The sequence below is a fragment of the Schistocerca gregaria genome, chromosome 2 (assembly GCF_023897955.1).
Source record: "Schistocerca gregaria isolate iqSchGreg1 chromosome 2, iqSchGreg1.2, whole genome shotgun sequence".
NCBI classification, from domain to species: Eukaryota; Metazoa; Arthropoda; class Insecta; order Orthoptera; family Acrididae; genus Schistocerca; species Schistocerca gregaria.
This window is the reverse complement of record NC_064921.1, coordinates 257,735,272-257,757,182: the sequence shown is the minus strand read 5'-3', so window position 1 is coordinate 257,757,182 and position 21,911 is coordinate 257,735,272. Positions and strand designations below refer to the sequence as shown.

The following is a 21,911-nucleotide window of genomic DNA, read 5'->3' as shown; positions in this document are numbered from 1 at the left end:
TTTAAGTAAGAGAAAGTAAATACATTAACTGGCAGGGGCATTGATTTAGATCAGTTGGATTAGTTGAAAATTTGTGCCGAACAGGGATTCGATCCCGAATCTTCTGCTTACTAGGCAAATGCGCTGACCACTACGCCATCCGGACAGTTGTCACCACAACAGCTCTGAGTACTCTTGCCCGCCATCCGTTAGATGCCAAATTCTCAACTTCCGCTCATGTCCGAAAGAACAGACACCACATACGCTACTCAGCCAGAACATTATGACCACCGACTTAATACTGATATAAACCCTTCCAGGAGACAGCAGCGTCACCTGGCGAAGAATGACTGCTAGTCAAAGACGCATGGCGCTGTGCACGTGTAGAATGGGGAAGGCGCGCGAAGTATACGAGTTTGACCGTGGGCATATTGTGATGGTAAGCTCGGCATGAGCATTTCGGAAAGCGCACAGCTTATCGTGTGTTCAAACGGTTTTGTGTTGTTTTCAAGACGTGGAGAAACCGAAGTGAAACTACGTCCAAACGTTGCGGGGTTGGGCACCCATCCCTCATTACAGAAGACAGGAATACAGGCGGCCAACTGTGACGGAACTGTCACACTTTAATGCTGGGCAGAGTACAAGTGTGAACACACAAAGCACCCAACACATAACGACGGGCCTCCATAACCGACGACCCAAGCATGTGCCACAATATTAACACCACGACGTCGGCAACTACAACTGAAATGGGCACGTGACTATCGGCACTTGACTGGCACAATGTTGCATGGTCTGATGAATACAGATACCACCTCCATGCTGATGGGAGGGTGCGAATCTGTCTCTTCCAGAGGAACGATATCTATACTGCGCAAGGACTCATTCTATGGGGACATTCAATTTTGTCTCCCCGAGTCCAATGGAGCTCGTGCGAGGCACCATGACGGCCGAGAAGTATCCTACACTGGTTGCAAGACCATATTCGTATGTTTCCCCAATGACAGGGGCATTTTTCAACAAGACAATGCGCAATGTCAAAAGGACGAGAGTGGGAAAGTGGTTCGAGTAACACAGTGGCTAGTTCCAAGTGATGTGACCCCCTCAACTCGCAAGATCTGAAGCCAATTTAGTACGCCTGGGATGTGACAGAACATCGTGTCAGAGCTCATCACCCCCTCCCGGAATTTACGGGAATTAGGCGACTTGTGTGAACAATGTGGCGCCAGCTCCTTCAACGCCCTACCAAGGCCTCATTGCTCCCATGACACTACGCGTAGCCGCTGTTATCCGTGCCAAATGTGGACATACCGGCTATTAGATAGGTACTTAATGTTCTTGCTGGGCGGTGAATATAAGACTGGCGACCAATGATCATTGCAAATGCACACTACACACTAAGGAAAACTGTAAGATGCCGCGAGTAATGGACCTAATGAGTAGTAGCACTACCTCAGTAGCCGTGCAGCTGTGTCTACCACAATCTCCCGTCGGCGTAGTGTCAGCGCATCTGGCTACGAAGAACGACACAGGTTCAAATCCCGGCCCACCACAAATTTTCAACTTCCTATTGATTTAAATCAATGACCACTTGCAGCTAATGTTTAATTCCTTTGCGTATTTAAAGTGGCTGCAGGTTCGAAATGGTCTTCTTTCGGACTTATCGGGGAGAAGATACCACATATATTTAACCGCTAAACGGTTCAGTATTTTTTATTGAAAATTAAAATATGGAGTAAAGCAAGGCTATTTGTACGAATAGTACTTCGAACGAAAGCAGTCAGACGACTGCAGTTGGAGCAGACAACATTAAGTTCAACAACGGTATTAGAACCGTAGGAAAAATCGGAAGCTCTTTGCTTTCGCAGAACCATTTTACGACCAAGTGCATCCATAGTTTCTAGCGAACTGCTGTTTCGCTTACACATTCTATGCAATGTTTGCATTTGGAGTGTTCAGCATTATGGCCCCTGCATAAATGAGCTCATCCGCGAAAAGTACCAAATCCGAAAAATTGAGAAATGAGGGAACGGTTGGCAGCACTACTTAGAATCATTACCTATGTAATAACATAGGTATGCCAAGCCGTACCGTATCAATTACATATTTCACGTAAAAACTTTATCCATGGTGAAGAGTACAAAATCCAGTAATTTCGTTTTCAGGAAGTACCAAATCTCGGCAGCCAGTCGTCGTTAGTCTTGGTAAATGACAGTTGTTTACGTGACAGTGAATGTTTTAAGGACGTGTCTGGCGCTTTATGACCGAGAGTTTTTAAATAATGAGCGGTTGATGAACAATCAGCAACAGAAACTCCAGAATAGTTATACATTTTCTGCCAAAACGTAGCAAATCCATTTTTATTTATGCAGTAACAGACATTTAGCAGATAAACTGCGTATTATTTCAGCATTCTGATGCTGTGGTTGTGAATCGTTTCTAACCAGATTTTATGGATTTGGTACCTTTTGCAAATGAGCTCGCAAGTGGTTTTATGTTTAACTGACCTACTTTACACTAGGCTGTTATCGAACTACCTGGGGAAAGCCGTTTTATCAACAACAAAGACGACGAAATTCTGAAAACACCACTGAAAATTTGCACGACTTTGTTATATCATTAAAAGAGCTGGATCTAACGCTTCGGTTGTTCGCCAGTTCTACTCCGGTGAAATTGCACCTGCATTCCAAAACCGGTTTCGCAGATACAAACAAGAACGCCATTTTACTGGTCCAGCATGCAGCATAATACCAGGTTGCAGTACGCGTTTCACTGCTGAAGACTTCTGAACTCAATCTCTCACAGCTCACTTATCTGGTTAGCCGGAGCTCTCAGGACGACGCGGCACACAGGCGCACCACAGGTGCCAAAGTCCAACTGCTAGTTAAACAAGACGGAACTTACATAACGCCATCTATGAATTGCTTCGCCGAACGCACGGTAAGCGTTAAACTATGTGAAACGCGTGTTTCAGTTAATAGGCGCTTAATCTATTCCACTGTCACAGGTCTTTTTGGGTGGAAAGACTGCGTCCAAGTTCTACCGAGCATAGTTGCCGAGAAAAGTGTGAGGTAAACTTAGCAATCCTCAAGCGGGGAGAGTTTAAACTAACGAAGTTGTCTTATTTCAAGTGCGGCCAGGATCGTCCTTTCGACATCTACGCCACTAGATGGAACTAGCTAAGTTACTCAAGATGATAGCAGGAAACGGCTGGTCTTACTCGCGGAATCTGTGCACGATTATCGGGAATTTTTCGATACTAACTGGATAATCTAGCACTTTTGGTGCGAGGGACCCCTCAGTCCGCAGTGGCGCGACAATCTGATTCATTGTTACTGTGACTTCATTCACTTCCGTCTCTGTAAATAACAAAAGTGAAGAAGCCTCTACCATTTAACCAAAACGTACAATACAAAAGAAACGGAACAAATTTTTCAGACTGCCTTCCATGCCACCACGGAAGGTTTAAAAAAAAAAAAGTTCAAATGGCTCTGAGCACTATGGGACTTAACATCTGTTGTTATCAGTCCCCTAGAAGTTTGAACTAATTAAACCTAACTAACCTAAGGACATCACACATCCATGCTCGAGGGAGGATTCGAACCTGCGACCGTAGAGGTCACCCGGATCCAGACAAGCGCCTAGAACCGCACGGCCACACCGGCCGTCACAACGGAAGGATTTGCTTTCTGTATAAGATTAGACTGAGGTGACAAAGGTGTCAGACATGATTACGGCCGCACGACGGGAATTTATAGACTGAACGCGGAATGGTAGTCCAAGTTTGACGCCATGGAACGTACCACTTTGGAAATCGTTGAGGAATTCAGTACAGAATTCAGAGATCCAGTGTCAAGAGCGTCGAGAATATCAATTTTTAGGCATTATCTCACCACCGACAACGCAGTTGACGATGGCCTTCCGGCGAAGCGGTGTTTGTGTAGAGTTGTCAGTGCTAACAAACAAGCAATACTACTCTAATCTTAGAAATCAATTACGGACGTACGACGAACATATCCTTTAGGAGATTGCGGCGAAATTTGGCTTTAATGGGCTATGGCAGCAGACTACATCGCCTGCAGTGCCTCTCCTGGGCTCTTAGCCATTTCGGTTGAATCCTCGATGACTAGAAAACCGTAGCCTTGACAGGTAAGTCCTGATTTCAGTTGCTAGAGCTAATCGTAGGGTTCGATTGTGGCGCAGTCCCACGAAGCCGTTGACCCTAAGTAGTTGTCATCAAGGTGCTGTGCAAGCAGGTGGTGGCTCCATAATTGTGCAGGCTGTGTTTACATGCAATGGACTGGGTCTTCCGGTCCAAGTGAACCGACCATTGACTGGAAATTGTTACGTTCGGCTACATGGATACCATTTGCAGCGATTCATGGAGTTCATGTTCCCAAATAGTGCAATTTTTGTGGATGGCACTGCGCCACGTTGCCGGGCCACATTTATTCGCGGTTGTTTTTAAGAAAATTCTGAACAAACCGAGTTAATGGTCTGGTCTTTCAGATCGCCCAATACCATAGAACATTTAGAGGACATAGTGAGGGCAGTCAGTGTACAAAATGCTGCACCGGCAACGCTTTCCGTTATGGACGGCTACAGCGGCAGTATTTCTGCAGGGGTGCACCAACGGCGTTTTGAGTCCATGCCACGTCGAGTTGCTGAACTACGACGGGCAAAAGCGGTCTGACACGATATTAGGAGGTATGCCGCGACGTGTGACGTCAGTGCATATACACAAAATACGTCGCTGCGGAAACAGCTGAGCACAGAGGGGCTCTACAGCTCTTCCGCAGCCCTGAGAGCCCAAACACGACCTGAATATCGGCCAACACGTCAGTAAACCTGTCCTTACTGCTGCGTGTAACTTGAATCGTTAACTACGCTGTAAAAACAAAAATGAGGGGACCCAAGAGTACTAAATGCAATGTGAGAATGTATCTTACGTGTACGACAGCGATCTGTAAGGGTGTAATACACGCGGTGACTGTCACTGGTAGTTGGTGCGGAGATGGTGCTGCACTGTTCTTGCACGTTGTACGTCTTCATGCTCTAATATTAGAAGCTTTCTCACGGTTGTGAAGTTTATATTTCCAAAGATCCAAAGGTAACTGGGTAAAAAGAGGGGAAAAAATCATACAATAACGAGCCACGAGTCTAGATGCTAACCCGGAGAACTTCCGAAGTTTAAGAGTTAAGTTTCACCCCGCAGAGGAAAGTTTTCAATTACAGGGGTATCGGCCACTGGCGCGCGGTATGAGGAACAGCAATACCGTGGCGGTACTGCGGAGGGAAGCCCCGTGTGCGCACGCCAAGCGCCGCCCATAACTGACTACGACCCATAGTATCGATCGAGGCAGGTGAATTACGTAATTACTGGACTGTGGCGCCACACTAAGCGGCTGCTTTCTCCACGTACCTTTGAGTCTAAAGCCGAGAAACTAAACCATACAGTCCCACTTCGCGTCGGTTTCAGTCCTCGCGGGAGCTGTTCTTGTTTTGCCTGTGTACGACTACTACGACGAATGGCGTAACCCCAGCCGCCGAGATACGAACAAAATAAACAGGGCTGTGCACGAGATCCGCAGTCCGCCCCAAAGTGGACATCTTTAATAAGTTTAACACGTTCGGCGTCTTTAGCAGAAGGCATTTCATGTTAGACGTTTAAAGTGTATGCAATCTACTGCAATTTGTGGACCAAGTAAATTAATCGTTTACCGTATTTAATTGATGTCTAACAGCTGTTGAATTCCACATTCTGCTATTTAAGACTGCTTTACAGCACTTAAACATCACAATAAATTCGCGAGTTTTGGGTACTACCGCAGTACAAATTTCTGGTCACAGTCGCTATAATCGCAGTATAGTGAATTTTTCTGTACTATTAACACGTTTGAGTTACGCGTCTGACTAAATGAAAAAACAGCCGGAATGCGGTATTTTGGTTCCGAAACTAGAATCTCCTCACCCTTCTAGGCAACTACTCTGAACGCTGTTTCGTCCGGAGAGCGTGTTGTCTAAGCAAGGTTGATACCTCCCAACACGAACACAAAAGATAGCCGCTGCACGCCGTATCGACGAATGAGCGACACCGGCTTAGCGAAGCCCATAAAATTTTCGCTGGGCCGCCGCAACTGCCCTTTTTACGACCGAGCGCAGAACGCTCAGCAGTCCGCGATATCGAGGGAGACGACAGCATCGTCTTCTAGCAGGCCAGCTGTGTGGTCACCGTATTAGGCAGAACTATGTGCAAACTGTTCCATGTACTCAGATTTTTGTCCATATCCAGTGACGCCGATGTTTAGAGGGTTCTAAATGATCGTGACTCCCGTGGAAATGGATTAGAGTTAAGTAATCCTTATCTGTGTTATAACAAAGAACTAATATTTTTGTGTTCTAATATCCACTCGCTTGGCTAGCACTTACCGTCGGTGACTGCTGAACGGTGACTGCTGAATGCTGAATGCTGAATGCTGTTGGCAAGTGGGGTGCACTCAGCCGTTTTGAGGTTAATTGAGGAGCTACTTGACAGAAGTAGTGGCACCGGTCACGAAAACTAACAATTGACGGGAAAGCGGTGTGCTGACCACATACTTCTCCATATCCACATCTGGTAACGCATAAGCGCGGATGATGACACGATGGCCGGTCGGTGCCGTTGGGCCTTTAAGGCGTGTTCGGACGATGTATAGTATTCACTCTGTCTTCTTCCGGAGCAAAGTAAAGCATCACCAGTCTACTGACGGGTGTATTTTCGTTGTGTACAACAGACTAATATTCAGTGTTCCTTCGGAACTACGGGACTTTAGGTATCCCAAACAGCATACGCCTATAATCGCCATATGGTCGTCTGGAAACTAATGCTACTAGTGATGTAGTAAAAATATGCTTGAAATAGTACGCCGAGCTCGTCTGTATAGCGGCCTTCAATTTTCATTTTAATAAAATCTAATTTTAGTCTTTTACTAAGTTTTCGCCAATCTTATCTGTCTGCATTCATCATCACGATGAAACAGCCAGAGGTTTCACATATAGATTAACGATGGCACTAACTTGACAGAAACCGGACGTAGTGGCATGACTTACGTCCCGTCAAGAACTGAGTTATTACAAAACTAGCTCATTTTTTTATACTTTATCAATAATTAAATGCGTTACACTAGAAGCAGCACTGAATTCCATCTTTCTCAGTAATATGGTAGTACACCTAGTATTCTGAGTGGAACTAGGGTATGAAAAATAGTATATCCATTTCATCGTTGCCTTAGTGACGTGAGTGGTTCACGGAAGTCTTAATATTGTTAACCACCTTCATTTACTTGTCCACCTAAATTATTTTCTTCGATGTGTAATTACATTTGTTGAAGACAATTTCGAAACCTTATACCACAAGGGAGAAGTTTTCAAAAGTTTGTAATGAAGTGAATAGCTGACTCGTGAAATTAAGTTTCTCCTTAAGTACTAACTGAAGACCACGAATGTGCGACATTTAGGACGCCTGCTCTGCTGCGCTCTGCGGCTCTCGTGCACAGTCCAGTTTATTTTGTTCGCATCTAGCCGGCTGGGATTACGTCACTCGGTTCGGTGCCAAGCGCTCCCAACATCCGACCAAAGGTTTCGACTTTTGAATGCGCCCAACATGCATTGTCGAAGATTGATTGCCTTTAAGGGAGCGCCGCCATAACATTAAAGTGATAACATGACACCAATGAAGCGTTATTTCACGTCGTTTTCGTATTGGGAACTGCTATGAAATTTCTGTTTTTGTGAGGCCTGTTAACCTCTAGCTTATCAGTCTTATATTTGCTCATGGTATCAGGTTCATGCACGCGAACGATAAGGAGCACTTCTAAGTCTTTCCTCAGAAATACAGCAAAGAGCTTGCGTATTAGTACTTCGTGCGAATGATCGTCAATTATGATTTTAAAGTAAATTTTCGTAAGGTAAGATTCCACTTGTCACCAACGCTGCACCTGTGCCTTTTTTTTTGAGCGATGTCGATTATCACATACTGTTAATAGGATGTGTTATGCCACCGGACGTTTTGTAGCCATCTATTGGTTTATTATGTAACAAAGCAGAAGCGCCACCAGTGTAACGTCAAGATGACCAACTGCCTATATTACTCTTGAGAGGTAAGAAGTGCTGCAATTAAAATCAGCATGGATAGAGGGATGAGGCGGCGCGGGTTGTGGCTGTGTAAGACTCATTACAAATGTGAGTTAAGAACAGTTGATACAAGAAATATTTCATTCAAGTCATTTGGCGCGGCTGTGAACTGGTTGTACTAAGTAATTCCATAGAAATCTAACAGTCATGGATTGACTCCCACGAATATGGATACACAATGCGACACTCACGCAACCAGGCCAAACTTTTGAGAATACATTCCTACGTTTTGAATAACTGGCCAATGTGCACCGTTTTCAGTGTGACAGCAGCGTCACCAGGGCTAACCTGTCTCATTAACAATGCAGCAAGGTGACTAGTGCGGCAAGCGCCTCCAAGGCGCCGTCTATTTCTGGGAGGAAGCAGTCAAGATACGTCTAAATATACGGGGACTGCTAGAACGTAGGTCCAGCGTGCGAACCAGTCACCACCGGGGATTCCTGGCCGATGCATGCCTATAGCGCTGTCTGGCTGCCTATGTGATGCCAATGAAACTGAAGACAACTTGACAAGGATTTTCGTTGTAATCTAAGTAGCATACGTTTAGTTGTTGCCGAACAGAATTAAGTAAGTTGCATAACTAGGTAATAAATTTTTGGGAGAGTTACATTCTGCTGCTGGCTGAACCACCCACGCACGCTCACTTACCATCTCTGTATTTCTACCTTCTAAACAAGCTACCGTCCTACAGCCACGAACGTTTAAATCCGTGGTTTTGAGGTACACAAACTGCCCTGGAAACATTACATTCCACTCATTTAGGTTTAGTTTTACTGTCTTCCACACTATTAAGCAGAACGCGACAGATTCACAGGTGTATTTGCCAAATGAGTAGAAACTGTCGCAATCTTAGCAAAGCCTCATTGTAGCGCTCATGGCCTGGTGCGAGTCTTTCCGTTTACACCAAAACTGCCGGCTTTAGTTTACTTCAGCAACTAAAGCTGGTCTAGTACCGTGTCGTTCTTGTTAATTAACAGAGAAGACAAAACTTTTGGAGCTACAACAAACTTCTGTAAACACCAAAAGGGGCAGTACAGCTTAATCTACCGATAGATGGGCGGGTGGGAAAACGGTTTCATAATGTCTCCCTCCGGGAAAGGATGCTCAGCAATTTAAAAATCCTACGAGACTAATACAGCGACCGCGAAAGGCGATTCTCTTACCGACTGCTATCTAGCCTTGTCCTCAGCTTCACTTCTGCCAGCATCTCTCCTAGCTTCCAAATTTAATAGTTCTCCCGCATACTATGCGAAACTATGCCCGGAATAAGGAGTACTGCGTGCTTATCAACAACCTCGGGAATTGTTTCCAGATAGTATTTCACCCGACCAGGCACGAAGTTTTAATCAACGAGCATGTTTCTATATAGCTCAGTGGAAGATTCAGTTCGGAATGAGAGTGGCAGAAAACCTAGTATCAATAACCAAGTTCTCTAGTCCTAGATTTTTTATTAAATTTCTTACGCTACGACGATTGGAACCAGTTACCGTAACTAGGATCATAGGCTAAACGAATCCCATTCATGTTTGCGAGGAATTTACATTAACACAGCCTTCTGAAAATTTTTTGCACCGATTCACGTCCTGTACTAAGACTAGCTTCGCTTATTCTTGTGTGCGTGTAGTGAGATTCAGAACCTACTTAATGTGTACGAACAGATCTGAAGTCTTCTAATACCATGCCCCAGCCAACAGCCCCTGGCAAATGCTTTCCGCCATGCTCTGCCCGCGATGTCTACGGACGGCAGCGGGAATACCGGGCGCTCACTGGTGTGACACGGAAGGCTGAATCTAGATCGCGCCAGTTTAGTGCTGGCTTCCCGTGAAATGTAATACCATTCGTTGCACGATAAGCGTCACGCCACCACCACCTCTGGTTCCTGTAACAGATACTCCGTCCTTATCGCATTCGTATTTTAATATGGAAGCTCAATCTCCAAATACGTAACTGGCGACCATGGAACTAGCACAGACCTGCCTCAACTTCATGCAAGCGCGGGAAACGTACGACGTTCGTGCGCCACATCTAGTTTTCAATCGAGCCGGCCGAGTTACTCTGAAGATCACCGCCTGTCGTATGGTTGTTAATGTCATGAACAGCACCGAGTCTCCGGAATCTGTTGCTCACGGCTTTACCTTCCAACGGCGAGAAAGGGGGAATAATTTCTGACGAGGCCCACTGAATGTGTAAGATGAAGGAAGGTGGGAAGAAAGATTAGGGTTTAACGTCCTGTCGACAACGATGTCGTAAGGTACGGAGCACAAGCTCCTATTAAAATGGGGGAGGAAATCGGGTGTTAACTTTTCAAAGGGTCCATCACAGCATTTGTCTAATTAGGAAAATGAAAATCTACATCTGGATGACAAGAGATGGTTTTGAACCATCGTCCTTCCTAATGGGAATCCAGCGAGATAAGCACTGCGCCACATTGCTCGGTGGGCTATGGTAAGTTGTTACTATTCCACCATGAAGGTCCCAGAATGACTCAACACTGGCACCCTGGATATTGTCAAGTGACCGTTATTTTCTTTAATGTTCGCGGAGCGAATTAAGTTTCATGCTCGTCTGTGCCCTCTCAGTCACAGAATGTAACGTGCAGCAATCACTGCTTACTATGCGAGGATAAGCTAGAAACGTTTCAAAGGATCAGGGCGCACGTTATGTCTGTACGTGTTACAAGAGATTTCGCGATGCACGAAGGTAGTCTGGTAAGCCAGGTGGCTCATGACGAACAGTCTAGTTCGTGCTGAATGTTCTCAAGAAGTTACGTAGTTTCACAGAACCATTTCCGTTATTCTTGGTGAAGCCAGAATAATGTTAGACTGAGGTTACTGCAACAATAAAAATTAACGCATAGGAAATTTCACAGAAACAAATTTAAATCAGATTTCCTTATATCTGATACTCCCAAGGGAATATGTTGCCTTTGACTAACATACGATCACAAGACGTCAAATCAAAAGTGATCGCAAAGAAACGAGACAGCTGGGACGAGAAGAGTAGCTGCGAAAATGAACACGGAAACTTGTACGCGCAATTCACTGTACAGTGCACGACGAACGTCCCTCGTGCCAACGTTAGTGATTTGCCGTCGTATTCAGTTCGCGTGCGGAGCGAGGGAGAAGTTACTCCAAGCCTCTGTACGCGCATTATTCTCGCTTATAGCATTGTCATGATCCCTGACACGATGGTCGCACGGAAACAGGAACAACCTCCTTCCAGTATGGGTTCTCTAAATTTACTGAACAGGGTTTCACAAGATCTTTCTTCTAACAATTCCCATTTTAAGTTCCCACAGCATCTGAGTTGCAATTCTGCAAGGGCTATACCGGCTTTCGATCCTAGCATCGCCTATAAGAATTCGTTCTATATCAGATCATGACTCCATAAGAGGTACAAAAACGGGAGAAAGTCATCCAGAATTCTTTGCATTATCGTCTAGTTAGCGCTTACTAGATCTGCGTGACTACTCTGCAATTGACACGTGCCTGGCATATTTTTCACCTGACCACTATCTATTTCTCTACCGTTTCACTCAGACAGCGCGCGGGAAGAAGTAAAATCTCCCGCGTGGGCTCATTTATTTTATTAAGCTGATCATTTCTCCCTTCGTCGGTAGGCATCGCTATTTTCACGAACGAAGGAGACATCTCGATTGAAATTTCGTGGGATTGAAGTTTTCGATAAACGCCTTCGTGTTAATGACTGACAGCCCAACTGACGTATTATGAGCGACACTTTCCCCTATTTTTCTATAACAATTTCATTTACAGATGTACTCCATTTTCGTAGAACCCTTTCAAGAAATTAGTCTCCCATTCTCCTCCCGATACTTCGTAATCGGCACATTTCATGTCGCTTTTTAGGACTGTTCCTAAATAATATTCAGATATTTATCTCCACAGGGCACTGATCTATAACCTGAAAGGCTCTGAAGTAAGTGCTCAAGCGCGACAGTCAGCTCCCGCCCACCTCTTTAAATCTATATTGGTAACATCTGTAATGTAGCTCTATGGACGGATTACGGGTATTTGAGAGAGCAAACCTCTGTGACTCAAGAATAATTCGAGAAACTCTTGATAGAATATGGTATGGTGGGGATAGAAGTCAGGTGGGAGCAATTCTAGGCCCGCCTCAGCTTATGCTCCTGAAGGGGCAATCCGCACCCAACAACGCCCCCCACCTGCTGTACGAGGTCAACGAAATCGGTAAGTGATGCCTAATAGGATCAGTGAAACAAATACAGTTACAACACAGGGCAATTTTGGAACTGAGTAAGGAGGAAAGGCCGATCAAGCCGTCCTTCGGGGGACAGCAGGGCTAAAAATGCAGCCTCACGTGATTACGTTTGCGCTATATTTAATGCACTATTTGCCATGAACTGTAAGGTGAATTCATGAAACATTTCTTGTATGTTCATCCTTGTAATGGATGGTCTGCGGGACTTTATGAAATACATATTTATGCTGTCATTTTGACAGCTTTACTTATATTGACATTTAGATATCCCGCCCTTCTGCAAGGACTGTTTGCACATAGATGCATATTTCTTTCGTTTATTTTTGATGTTTCTTTTATACTTCTATCTTTTCTACTGTTATTTCCGTAGATTGGTAGGTACTTTAGGATTTTGCCGTTTAGTTTATCTGATATTTTGAATCCTGGAATACTTAATGATTTTATTAATAAATAGCAGAATTTTACAATTTATCGAGTGGAAATTTGTTATGGTACACTATATTTTAGGTGACTGGTTGCGACTGTTTATATCAAATGATTACTGTAAATTCACTTACATAGTATTGTCCTTGATTCTTATTTTGTCTAATCTGCCTCTATTTGAATGGTTGGTAAGTTTATGTCTTTACTGTCTATACATTTAGACCTGAAAATTTACCGAGTCACCGAAACTGGTTGAAATGTAAAATTTCATCAAAACGGCGGCTGCAGATGGGAAATGTCCAACTAGTCTTCCTGTGCATATATAAATACATAACACAAAGTAAATGCAGGTGTCACTTTGAAACTTGACGAAATTACATGTGTACTAGCGGCTTAAACGAAGCAAAAGCTGTGTTGACAGGGCGGTGATGGTTTAGACTTATGAATATAGGATTTTTCACATCCGCATAGATGTGTTTTCCTCACCAGAGACATGCCGAAACTCAGAGTCTCCTGAACAGTTATATTTTTTTGAGTTACCTGCTAAGCTGGGGGCCCTACACCGACAACCGAGGCAACGGTGAGACGCTAGGCGGCGGCGTGCAACCGCAGAATGTGGCGCGTGGGATGTGAGCAGAGCGCAGCTGTCGCTCGCCTCGTGGCTGCAGAAAGCGGGACAGCAGCGGCGGCACCGCTAACGGGGCCTCTCACCTCTGCCGGTTCTTATGCAGCCGGCGCCGAGGAACTGCTCCTGCCCGCACGGAACATCTGCACTCCGTGAACTGCGCACGGCGCAACAGCCCAGCGCAATAAGGCTGCCGGTGCTACAACGTGGCTGGAGCTCCGGCAATTTCAGGCGCTCCCACGAAAACATATAGAACCTCGATATCGATATTTTTGTCGTAGAGGAACTAAGTCCACTGTCAAGCCTCTCATTTCGCCTAAAGACCGCACCGTGCGTGTTTCCATTCCGATAACTGTGCTAACGCTTTTCAATGTTAATACTGCCATAGTGGCAAAACCGCAGTTTCACAAATGTGAAACCATCATGAAAAATTGACAGGTATGCTCGTACCTTCTAAGATTGTTCGAAAACTATTCGGAGACGCCACGAAGGTCCAGATCCAGCATTACAATCCGAAGGGGAGTATAAGCTTTACGGTTCTACCTGTGGACTCACGAATCTGATTTGTTGTTGGTAGCAGATCCAGTCAGCGTGTGAATTGGCGCCTTTACCGAGTTGCACTTCGTTGATTGGGAGGGGGGACTACATCTCACTATAGAATATGGCATAAATCAATGGAGGAAGAATACAAGCAGGACAGTCTAGTCAAGATGGCGGGATAACGTGCAAACATAGGGAAAAGGGACGTCTCGGCAGCAGGAAAAGGAAAGAACAGGACGGGGGTGGTGGTGGAAATGGGGAGAGCAGTAGGGCCCCAGAAACGTTACTCGCGGAGTGGCATCAGCGCCGTCACCCGCACCATACCATCATTACGATACAACGGGGACAACACCACAGGAAGACAAGAGAAGGCGAAACAAAACATTGCAATAGACCAGACGAAATATAGGTAAAAGGCGGGGAGAATCTGCCCGGTGTTGAGTCAATGTCAAGGCATCCATAACTAACGCCTATGCTAATTGAAGAGAACATTTCAAGAACGTATACCCCAGAGGACAAATCACTTTCGAGGAAAAAACCATGCGAGTATTGCACGCTAGCACCTGAGACAAGGAAGACGTGCGGTCATATTTACTGCGAAGGGCCGAGGCAGTGCAGCAACAATATTGATTTCATTGATCACCATGAGGGGAGCCCCGCAACAACAAAGGGGCGGCTCGTTAAATAAAAAGCCATGGGTCAAACTAATACGGCCAACACGAAGACGGCGAAGAATTAAGATTCCCGCTTGGAGAGGCATAAGGAAGAACGCCACATGGTGGCAATCTCTGATTGCGTGAAGTTCAGACGCGGGGGGAGAGGTGGTGTGTAGCCTCCCTAGAGTCGACCCACGATTGAGCAAATAGTTATTTTATGTAAAGTCACGAATCAAGGTACAGAATGTGGAGATCCGATTGTCGGTATGGCGAATGGCCGGCGAATGTCATGCTACCGTGTAGTACCAACAGAAAAATTAAGAGGCGGTGGTGTTATGGTGTGGTTATGTTTCTCATGGAGAGGGCTTGTACCCCTTGTTTTGCATGGCACTATCACAGCACAGGCCTACATTGATTTTTTAAGCACCTTCTCGCTTCCCACTGTTCAAGAGCAATTCGCGGATGGCGATTACATCTTTCAACACGATCGAGCACCCGTTCATAATGCACGGCCTGTGACTGAGTGGTTACACGACAATAACAAGCCTGTAATTAACTGGCCTGCACAGAATCCTGTCATTCCCCAAGAAACCTTCCAGCACCTTACGGAAGGTGTGCCTGCGAGAGTGGAAGCTGTCATCACGGCTACGGGTGTGCCAACACCATAATGAATTCCACCATTACCGATAGAGTGAGCCACGAACTTAAGTCATTTCCCGCCAAGTGTCCGTGTACTTTGATCACAGTTATTTCTACTGAACTGTTACTCCTTCACCTAGCTGCTCCTCGCCGAGGAGCCACCATACTCAAATGAACATACCTGATGGAAAATACTTAATATCAGTGTGTATATACCGTGTACCTATACAAAGAAGATAGTGTTGTTCAGACCTGCAAATTAGTGTTTCGTGTACATTTGATGTCAAATAATGTGTTGGGTTCTTTCGTACGTGTTTGAAAAAGATACCATTTTGATCCTGCAGTCACTATGAGTCAAGACAATGAAATTACAGAAATTCGTTGTCAGTGGGTATTCATTTACATTAATCTGCCACGTCTCCTGCTTCCTAGACAGAGGCGTGCTAGATTAGTCCCTGTTGTTGCGACCACGATGTCCAAATGGCAACCATTGTGTCCAGATGGCATAGTGGTCAGCGCACCTGTATGAACAGGACACCCGGGTTCGAATCCTTGTCTGGCACACATTTTCAACTTGCCGTATTGATATAAATCAAAGCGTACTGTCAGCTAATGTCTCATTCCTTTGTGGCTTTACTGATCGTTGCGTTTGAGCGCGAAAATTTCCCACTCTTCTCCCAGTTAACACTGCATATACAGTATGCCCCACATTTTATCTGCTTCAGATCTATTTGTGGCATCTCTGCGAAATGCTTCTCCCTGCTACTGAAGGGCTCCGACACTTAGCAGCTAGACCGAAACTGATGTTCCACAAACGTAATGCAAACGAGTTATGCACCAGTTTTACTTTAAGGTTTATACAGGAAAATCTGAATAAGTAGGAATCCGACATCATTGTGAATAGACGGTGCTATTTGACGTCCTTGGTGCTATTTGACGTCCTTTGTGCTTTTACTGTCTTCCACACTAACTGAAATAGCATCGACTGTTCACGAGAATGGTTCTAGCAGTTTAGACGTGCACTTTAAATAATTCGTACGAAATTGCTGCAATAACACCAACTGTGGGAGTACTTGTTGCGATCATGTGGGAATATTTCCACGGTATCTGGCGTTCTACCGCAACAGGAGGGGGAGCACACTACATCACGCAACCGCGTGGTCTTCTGACGCGCGCGCAGAAAACGTTGCCCGCTATGGTAGACTGGGTTTCTTGCACTTCCTGCAACGTAAAATAAGGCGCCTGCTTTCCGTCCAGAATGAATGTTTATTTTCAGTAAACGTCGCCGACATCGTTACTCGTCAAATTAACTTTTTAAATTTATCTTTCTATAAAAGTATTAGTGCAATTCGTAATTGGACACTAATCCGCGAGTACAGAAAATCGCGTTTGGAATGTGCGAGTTGCGGTTACATTCACTGTTTTTCTTCTAAATTCACCTACACTAAAGCCTAAAACCACTGACCACATGACTGACGTTTACAGTCGAGGATGAGTAGCTCAGAATCTATGGTAGAGGTGTGAACAACCTCCGAGCACCAGGCATTGATTGCGTTCTCAACTGTTGGCTCTATGGAGAATTCAACATTTTCTTCCCTAGACATTTTCACGCAAACATAACAGCAACAGTAAAATAATTCCACGAAATTTAACGCTTTAAGGCGCAACTTTTACGCACATAATTGCAATTACACAGTTTCACGATACTATGTCGCATGGCAAACTTGACATGTGCGCTGACGTGCGAGATAGCCACACAATAGATTAACGCATTGCAAGATTAGCTCGAAAACTATGCGAGTCCAAACTGGCTGATGGATTGCAGGAATCTTACGTGACGCTTACAGTATGGATAAAAAACAGCTAAGAATATGACAATCTGCGTAGACCAAACTACAATTTCGTAGTAGTACAATAAGCATAAAGACTCGCACTATGTCATCACAGAGTGACATCTCACGCTGAAGTGCCAGGAAAGATTTATTTACATGACGATCGTATAATATATTGCCGCAAGCTGTACTACGGGTCGCCAGTTCAAACCCGATGAGCAGTAAATATTTAGTATTTCTGGAAGGTTTATTTAAATTTATAATGGTTGCATATTCTGGAATATTCAATGATTGTGTAAATAATAGCACTTTCGGTCCGGGAATTCATTCTGTCTACACGTGTTTTACTTCACTGAAGACCCTAGTTTCGTATATGGTTTACGATATGTCAATATTTAAACATTCTAGCTTTGAACTCTGCCTAGGAAAACAGACTTAACTATTGCACTGACCAGGTTCTATGGAATGCCTGATAAACGATCCTCGTCAGAGATCGCGATGGCATACAGAAATTTATTTTGCTGTTGGTAGAGTTCTCTCCCACACCCTACGAACTATAGACTCATCTAATTTTCCCAACCCGTACGCATTTTATAATCCACAGGATACTGGCGATGCCGTAATAGTGCTAAAATATGTTGTGACTAGGGCCTCCCGTCGGGTAGACCGTTCGCCGGATTTGACGCCACTTCGGCGACTTGCGCGTCGATGGGGATTAAATGATTAGGGCAACAGCCAGTCCCTGAGCGGAGAAAATCGCCGACCCAGCCGGGAATCGAACCCGGGCCCTTAGGATTGACATTCCGTCGTGCTGACCACTCAGTTAACCAGTACCAGACGTAATAGTGGCGATGAATTTCTCACGCCCGACGTCGAGACAGGCAATGCCGCGATTTACGGATTACAGAGTTTTCAACTGTGAAATTCAAAGCACACCAACAATTGCACCATGAATGTTTATAGAAATGCAGTGTGAAATCCGTTAAATAGCAATGTGAATCCCACAGAAAGCCAAATCAAAATTTCTTACACGCTAGCCGCTAATGATTTAGTATTAAAGACATTCCCGCAGATGCAGTTCAGCTAGAAATGCTCTCTGGAGCAATTCAGTGCGGCTTATCTCAGCTTCTCTTCCAGTTCCCTCAAAAGGCACTGTTACAAAACATACCTGTACGGTTATCTCCAAAACGAGAGCTACCTGTGAAGAGCCTCTTAGGAGATAGGCGTATCTCGTTTACCCAGGAGCATGCTTCTGATACGAACTGCCCGACAGTCGACGCAACGATGCACAGAGCTCCGAAAGGAACGAAACGCGCTTTTGTACACGTCGGACCGACAAACGCGACACGCAACGACGTACAAAGCGGCTTTCCGTGACATCTAAAACAATACCCTCCATGCTCACCGCGCCGCCTTGGGGCCGTCCCCACAGGACGCGCACTTCGCTATTACATCGTATTTTCGCACGTCTTTTGTTTTATGGGGAACACGCCAAGGATAAAACCTAACAGAAGGACCTTCCGGCAACACGTATTTTGCGGCACGATGCAAGTCACTAACGCGAGCTTACGCCGCTATTTAGCTGTCAATAATTACAGGACTTTTTCGCAGCCTAGTCATTCACACGCAGATAATTCCACCACTTTGCTGACCAAGCCCATATAACTATCTGCCGTCGGCTACAATGACTTCAGACTACAACGCAATGCTCCAGTGTTAATTTTTACTTACGTCACCGCGCACCTTTCGAGTAATTAAATGCAGTCCTATTATTACCCGCTACCTACTATTTGCTATCTCGTTGCGCTGATGGAACCTATCTGAGTGGAATATAACGCATTAATCTAACTGTTCTAGTAGTATGAAAGATTTTTGCTCCAATCAGCAACATTTCTTTCACGCCTATTTTCTCTATAACCGGCTGGGTAAACCGATTCGAACTGGCGCTGTCTGATGGCAAATCATCCACGCTGAGTTCATCGATTGCTCCAAAACAATGTTTTTAACATCTAAGTTAAATAGAAATGTCGTGTGACTAGGACCTCCCGTCGAGTAGACCGTTCGCCCGGTGCAAGTCTCAATTTGACGGCACTTCGGCGACTTGCGCGTCGATGGAGATGACCCAGTCCCTGAGCGGTGAAAATCTTCGACCCAGCCGGGATCGAACCGGGTCCTTAGGACTGAATTTTGTCCTGCTGACCACTCATACGGGGGGGTGGGCGGACATCTAGGTTAAATGATTAATTTATATAATGGCTTAAAGGGCAACTTTTAAATACGTCTAGTAATATGAATATCAGTGAATGAATACAGAAATGACAACGAATTTCTAGTTAGTACCGATGTGTGATTACGTTCTAAGCCAACTTCTTGAAGCTCTGTAACATTTCTCGTAACAACTGTCCATCTACGTCCTTTTCTGCTCTAGTTGGCAATTCTTTTGTGCTGCTTTAAAACGTTCGCTTATAAATCTAATTTGGTTTACCTCTTTTCCCGTAACGCATCCAGGTGTTGCCCATTCTGACTGTTTCAACAGCTGCAAGCGAACCCTTAACGGTTTCAATTGCCTTCGAGCACGCTACAATATTTTGGAACTGTTTTTGAAATTAATACAGAGTAACGTTGACGTGGCTAACATTAACATGCTCAAATGAAAGCAATACTTTTCATTTATTATATTACTCTTCGTAGTCTATTGCATGCATGCCAGGTGTTTGAAAATCATAGCAATTGCTAGCACTACTGCTTGCAATGTACTTTTCTACGCAAATTTATGAGTAGCTACTTTTACTGGCCGCTGAATCCGTCTGATTACAATTTTCGCTTATTGTTAGCATGACAATGAGCCACTGGATACGGCTGCAAATCACAATCATAGATAACGTTGAATTCCATCTGTTGGATACTTCATTAGTGTGAAGTTGATTCTTAGCTCGTCAATTTCTTTAAACCAAATCACCAGTAATGAATTCTCGCAGTCTGTCAGTTTTCAGTAAGTATTTTTGCTATCAAATTTAACATATGGACAATTTATGACTACTTCCAAATGCTGTTTCTGGTCTTTCAACAACTGCACTTGAGTTACGTTCAGAAATATTCGTGTAAATGAAAAACTGACTGGCAGTCAGTAGCCATTTTGTCAAAATCTAATGACGATATTGAAACATCGCTGTCTTAACTGACAATATTTTGTAAATATCGGTAACTTAACATCCCTTGTCATCGCATCAAATTTGTTCCAACTTCGGGTTGGCAGCTTCACCTTACATGTGAAGAGGAAAATATGTACGAAGCTCAATGGAATTAGACTGGAAATTTAAATCCATGGGTCTGAATCTGATTAACACACATGGAACGTTCACATGAAATCGCTAACGGTCAGTGTTGCTGCAGAATTTATACTTTCAGCACTCGTGAAGACGTTCAAAGCACGTTAGGCAATCTCACCACTAGCTGTAGCTCTGAAAATTCCTCGACTATACACCTTACTGTGAACTGCAGTTACTGAGTTATGACCTTCACGCACCACCAGTAGCAGAGAGGAGAAAATTAGGATTTTAACATGCTGTCTATTAGGTGGACACGCAACATCAGCCCGGATTGAACTAAATGGAAGTGTCCTCTTGATGTTTAGACTGGAGAGCGAGGGCTGTAGTAGCATCGGGGAAGCTACGGCCACCTAACATGCATTTAGACAGGGATCTGAGCACGGCTTCAGAATAAACGCCCAGAATGACAACCACTGCAGCAACTTGCTATGTCGCAATACCATCTGATGCTAAGTAAGTATTTTATGACAAGATGTGACAGGCCGTGAGCGCTGGACGTATCAATATTTTTTTGTATGCTACTTTCACAAGTTCGATGATTCACGAACTTTGACAGTGGATTTTAACCTTACCAGCATCCATCTGGAATGTAGAGGCAGCAGCAGAGCCAGGGTTTGAGTCAAGGAGTCATTGTTTGTTGCGATCCCCTCCTTTTCTTCCCTCCATCACAAAACTTGCCATCACGCTGAATTTTAGCATAACAGATACCTCAAATCTCAATAAAATATACCAAACCTTAATGTTTAAAGCAGTTCTTTTCACATCGCTCCAAGAAATTTTAATTCACAGAACTAAAAAATTTGAAATCTTCTTCCGAAGATTCGAGAATACCATGTAATTTAAGAATAGCAAAATTTTGAAAGCATTTTACACAACATAAAACCGAAGTGTGCACTAACTATTATCAGTATTTCACAAAGCGAACAAGTCTTCACGTGTATGAGGAATCTTTTTTCAAATTTGTTCACGATCATTTGGTAAATTGGTAAGCAATATTTTTGTAGGGATCGTTTCTGTCTTCCCTTACTCAGCTTCCTGTGGTGTGCCGGTTTTCACTTTACACTCTTAATCGTTTGGCAACAGGGGAATGTGTGCCTTTTCCTGGCTGGTACGATACTGGTCTGGCTAAGAACTCATCCAAGTGATCAGACACAAGCAACAAATTATCCAGAGGTCATTGTTAGAATTAATGGCATTTGAGGCAATTTAGTTTTCACACTACTTTATTCTCTAATAGCTGTGCGATTTGGAAGTATCCCGCACCTGTGTACAAATTTGCCACTATATTAATGCCAGTCTTTAAGGAAACCATAAAGAACTATTTGAAAGACGCACCAAATCCAGCATTCAAAAGATACAAAATATTGTAACAAGCATTACATCATAAACTCTTCCTGTTAAGTTTCCTGCATTGCATACCTTTAACTTAATGGGATTTAAACATATTCAAAAATAACTTTCTTCTCAAACTATTCAA

At 44.3% G+C, this 21,911-nt stretch overlaps 1 protein-coding gene across 6 annotated transcripts in view; it reads right to left on the bottom strand.

Moving 5' to 3' along the window:
• LOC126336813 (long-chain-fatty-acid--CoA ligase 4) overlaps positions 1-21,911 on the bottom strand; it is a 249,793-nt gene that overhangs the window by 57,291 nt on the left and 170,591 nt on the right. Inside the window, exon 1 of one of the 6 annotated variants that reach the window (XM_050000867.1) lies at positions 18,274-18,450. The exons of the other annotated variants lie outside the window; for them this stretch is intronic. The gene's annotated coding sequence lies outside the window, so the exon portion shown is untranslated. Of the gene's footprint in view, positions 1-18,273; positions 18,451-21,911 lie in introns of those variants that run through there. 6 annotated transcript variants of the gene reach the window in all.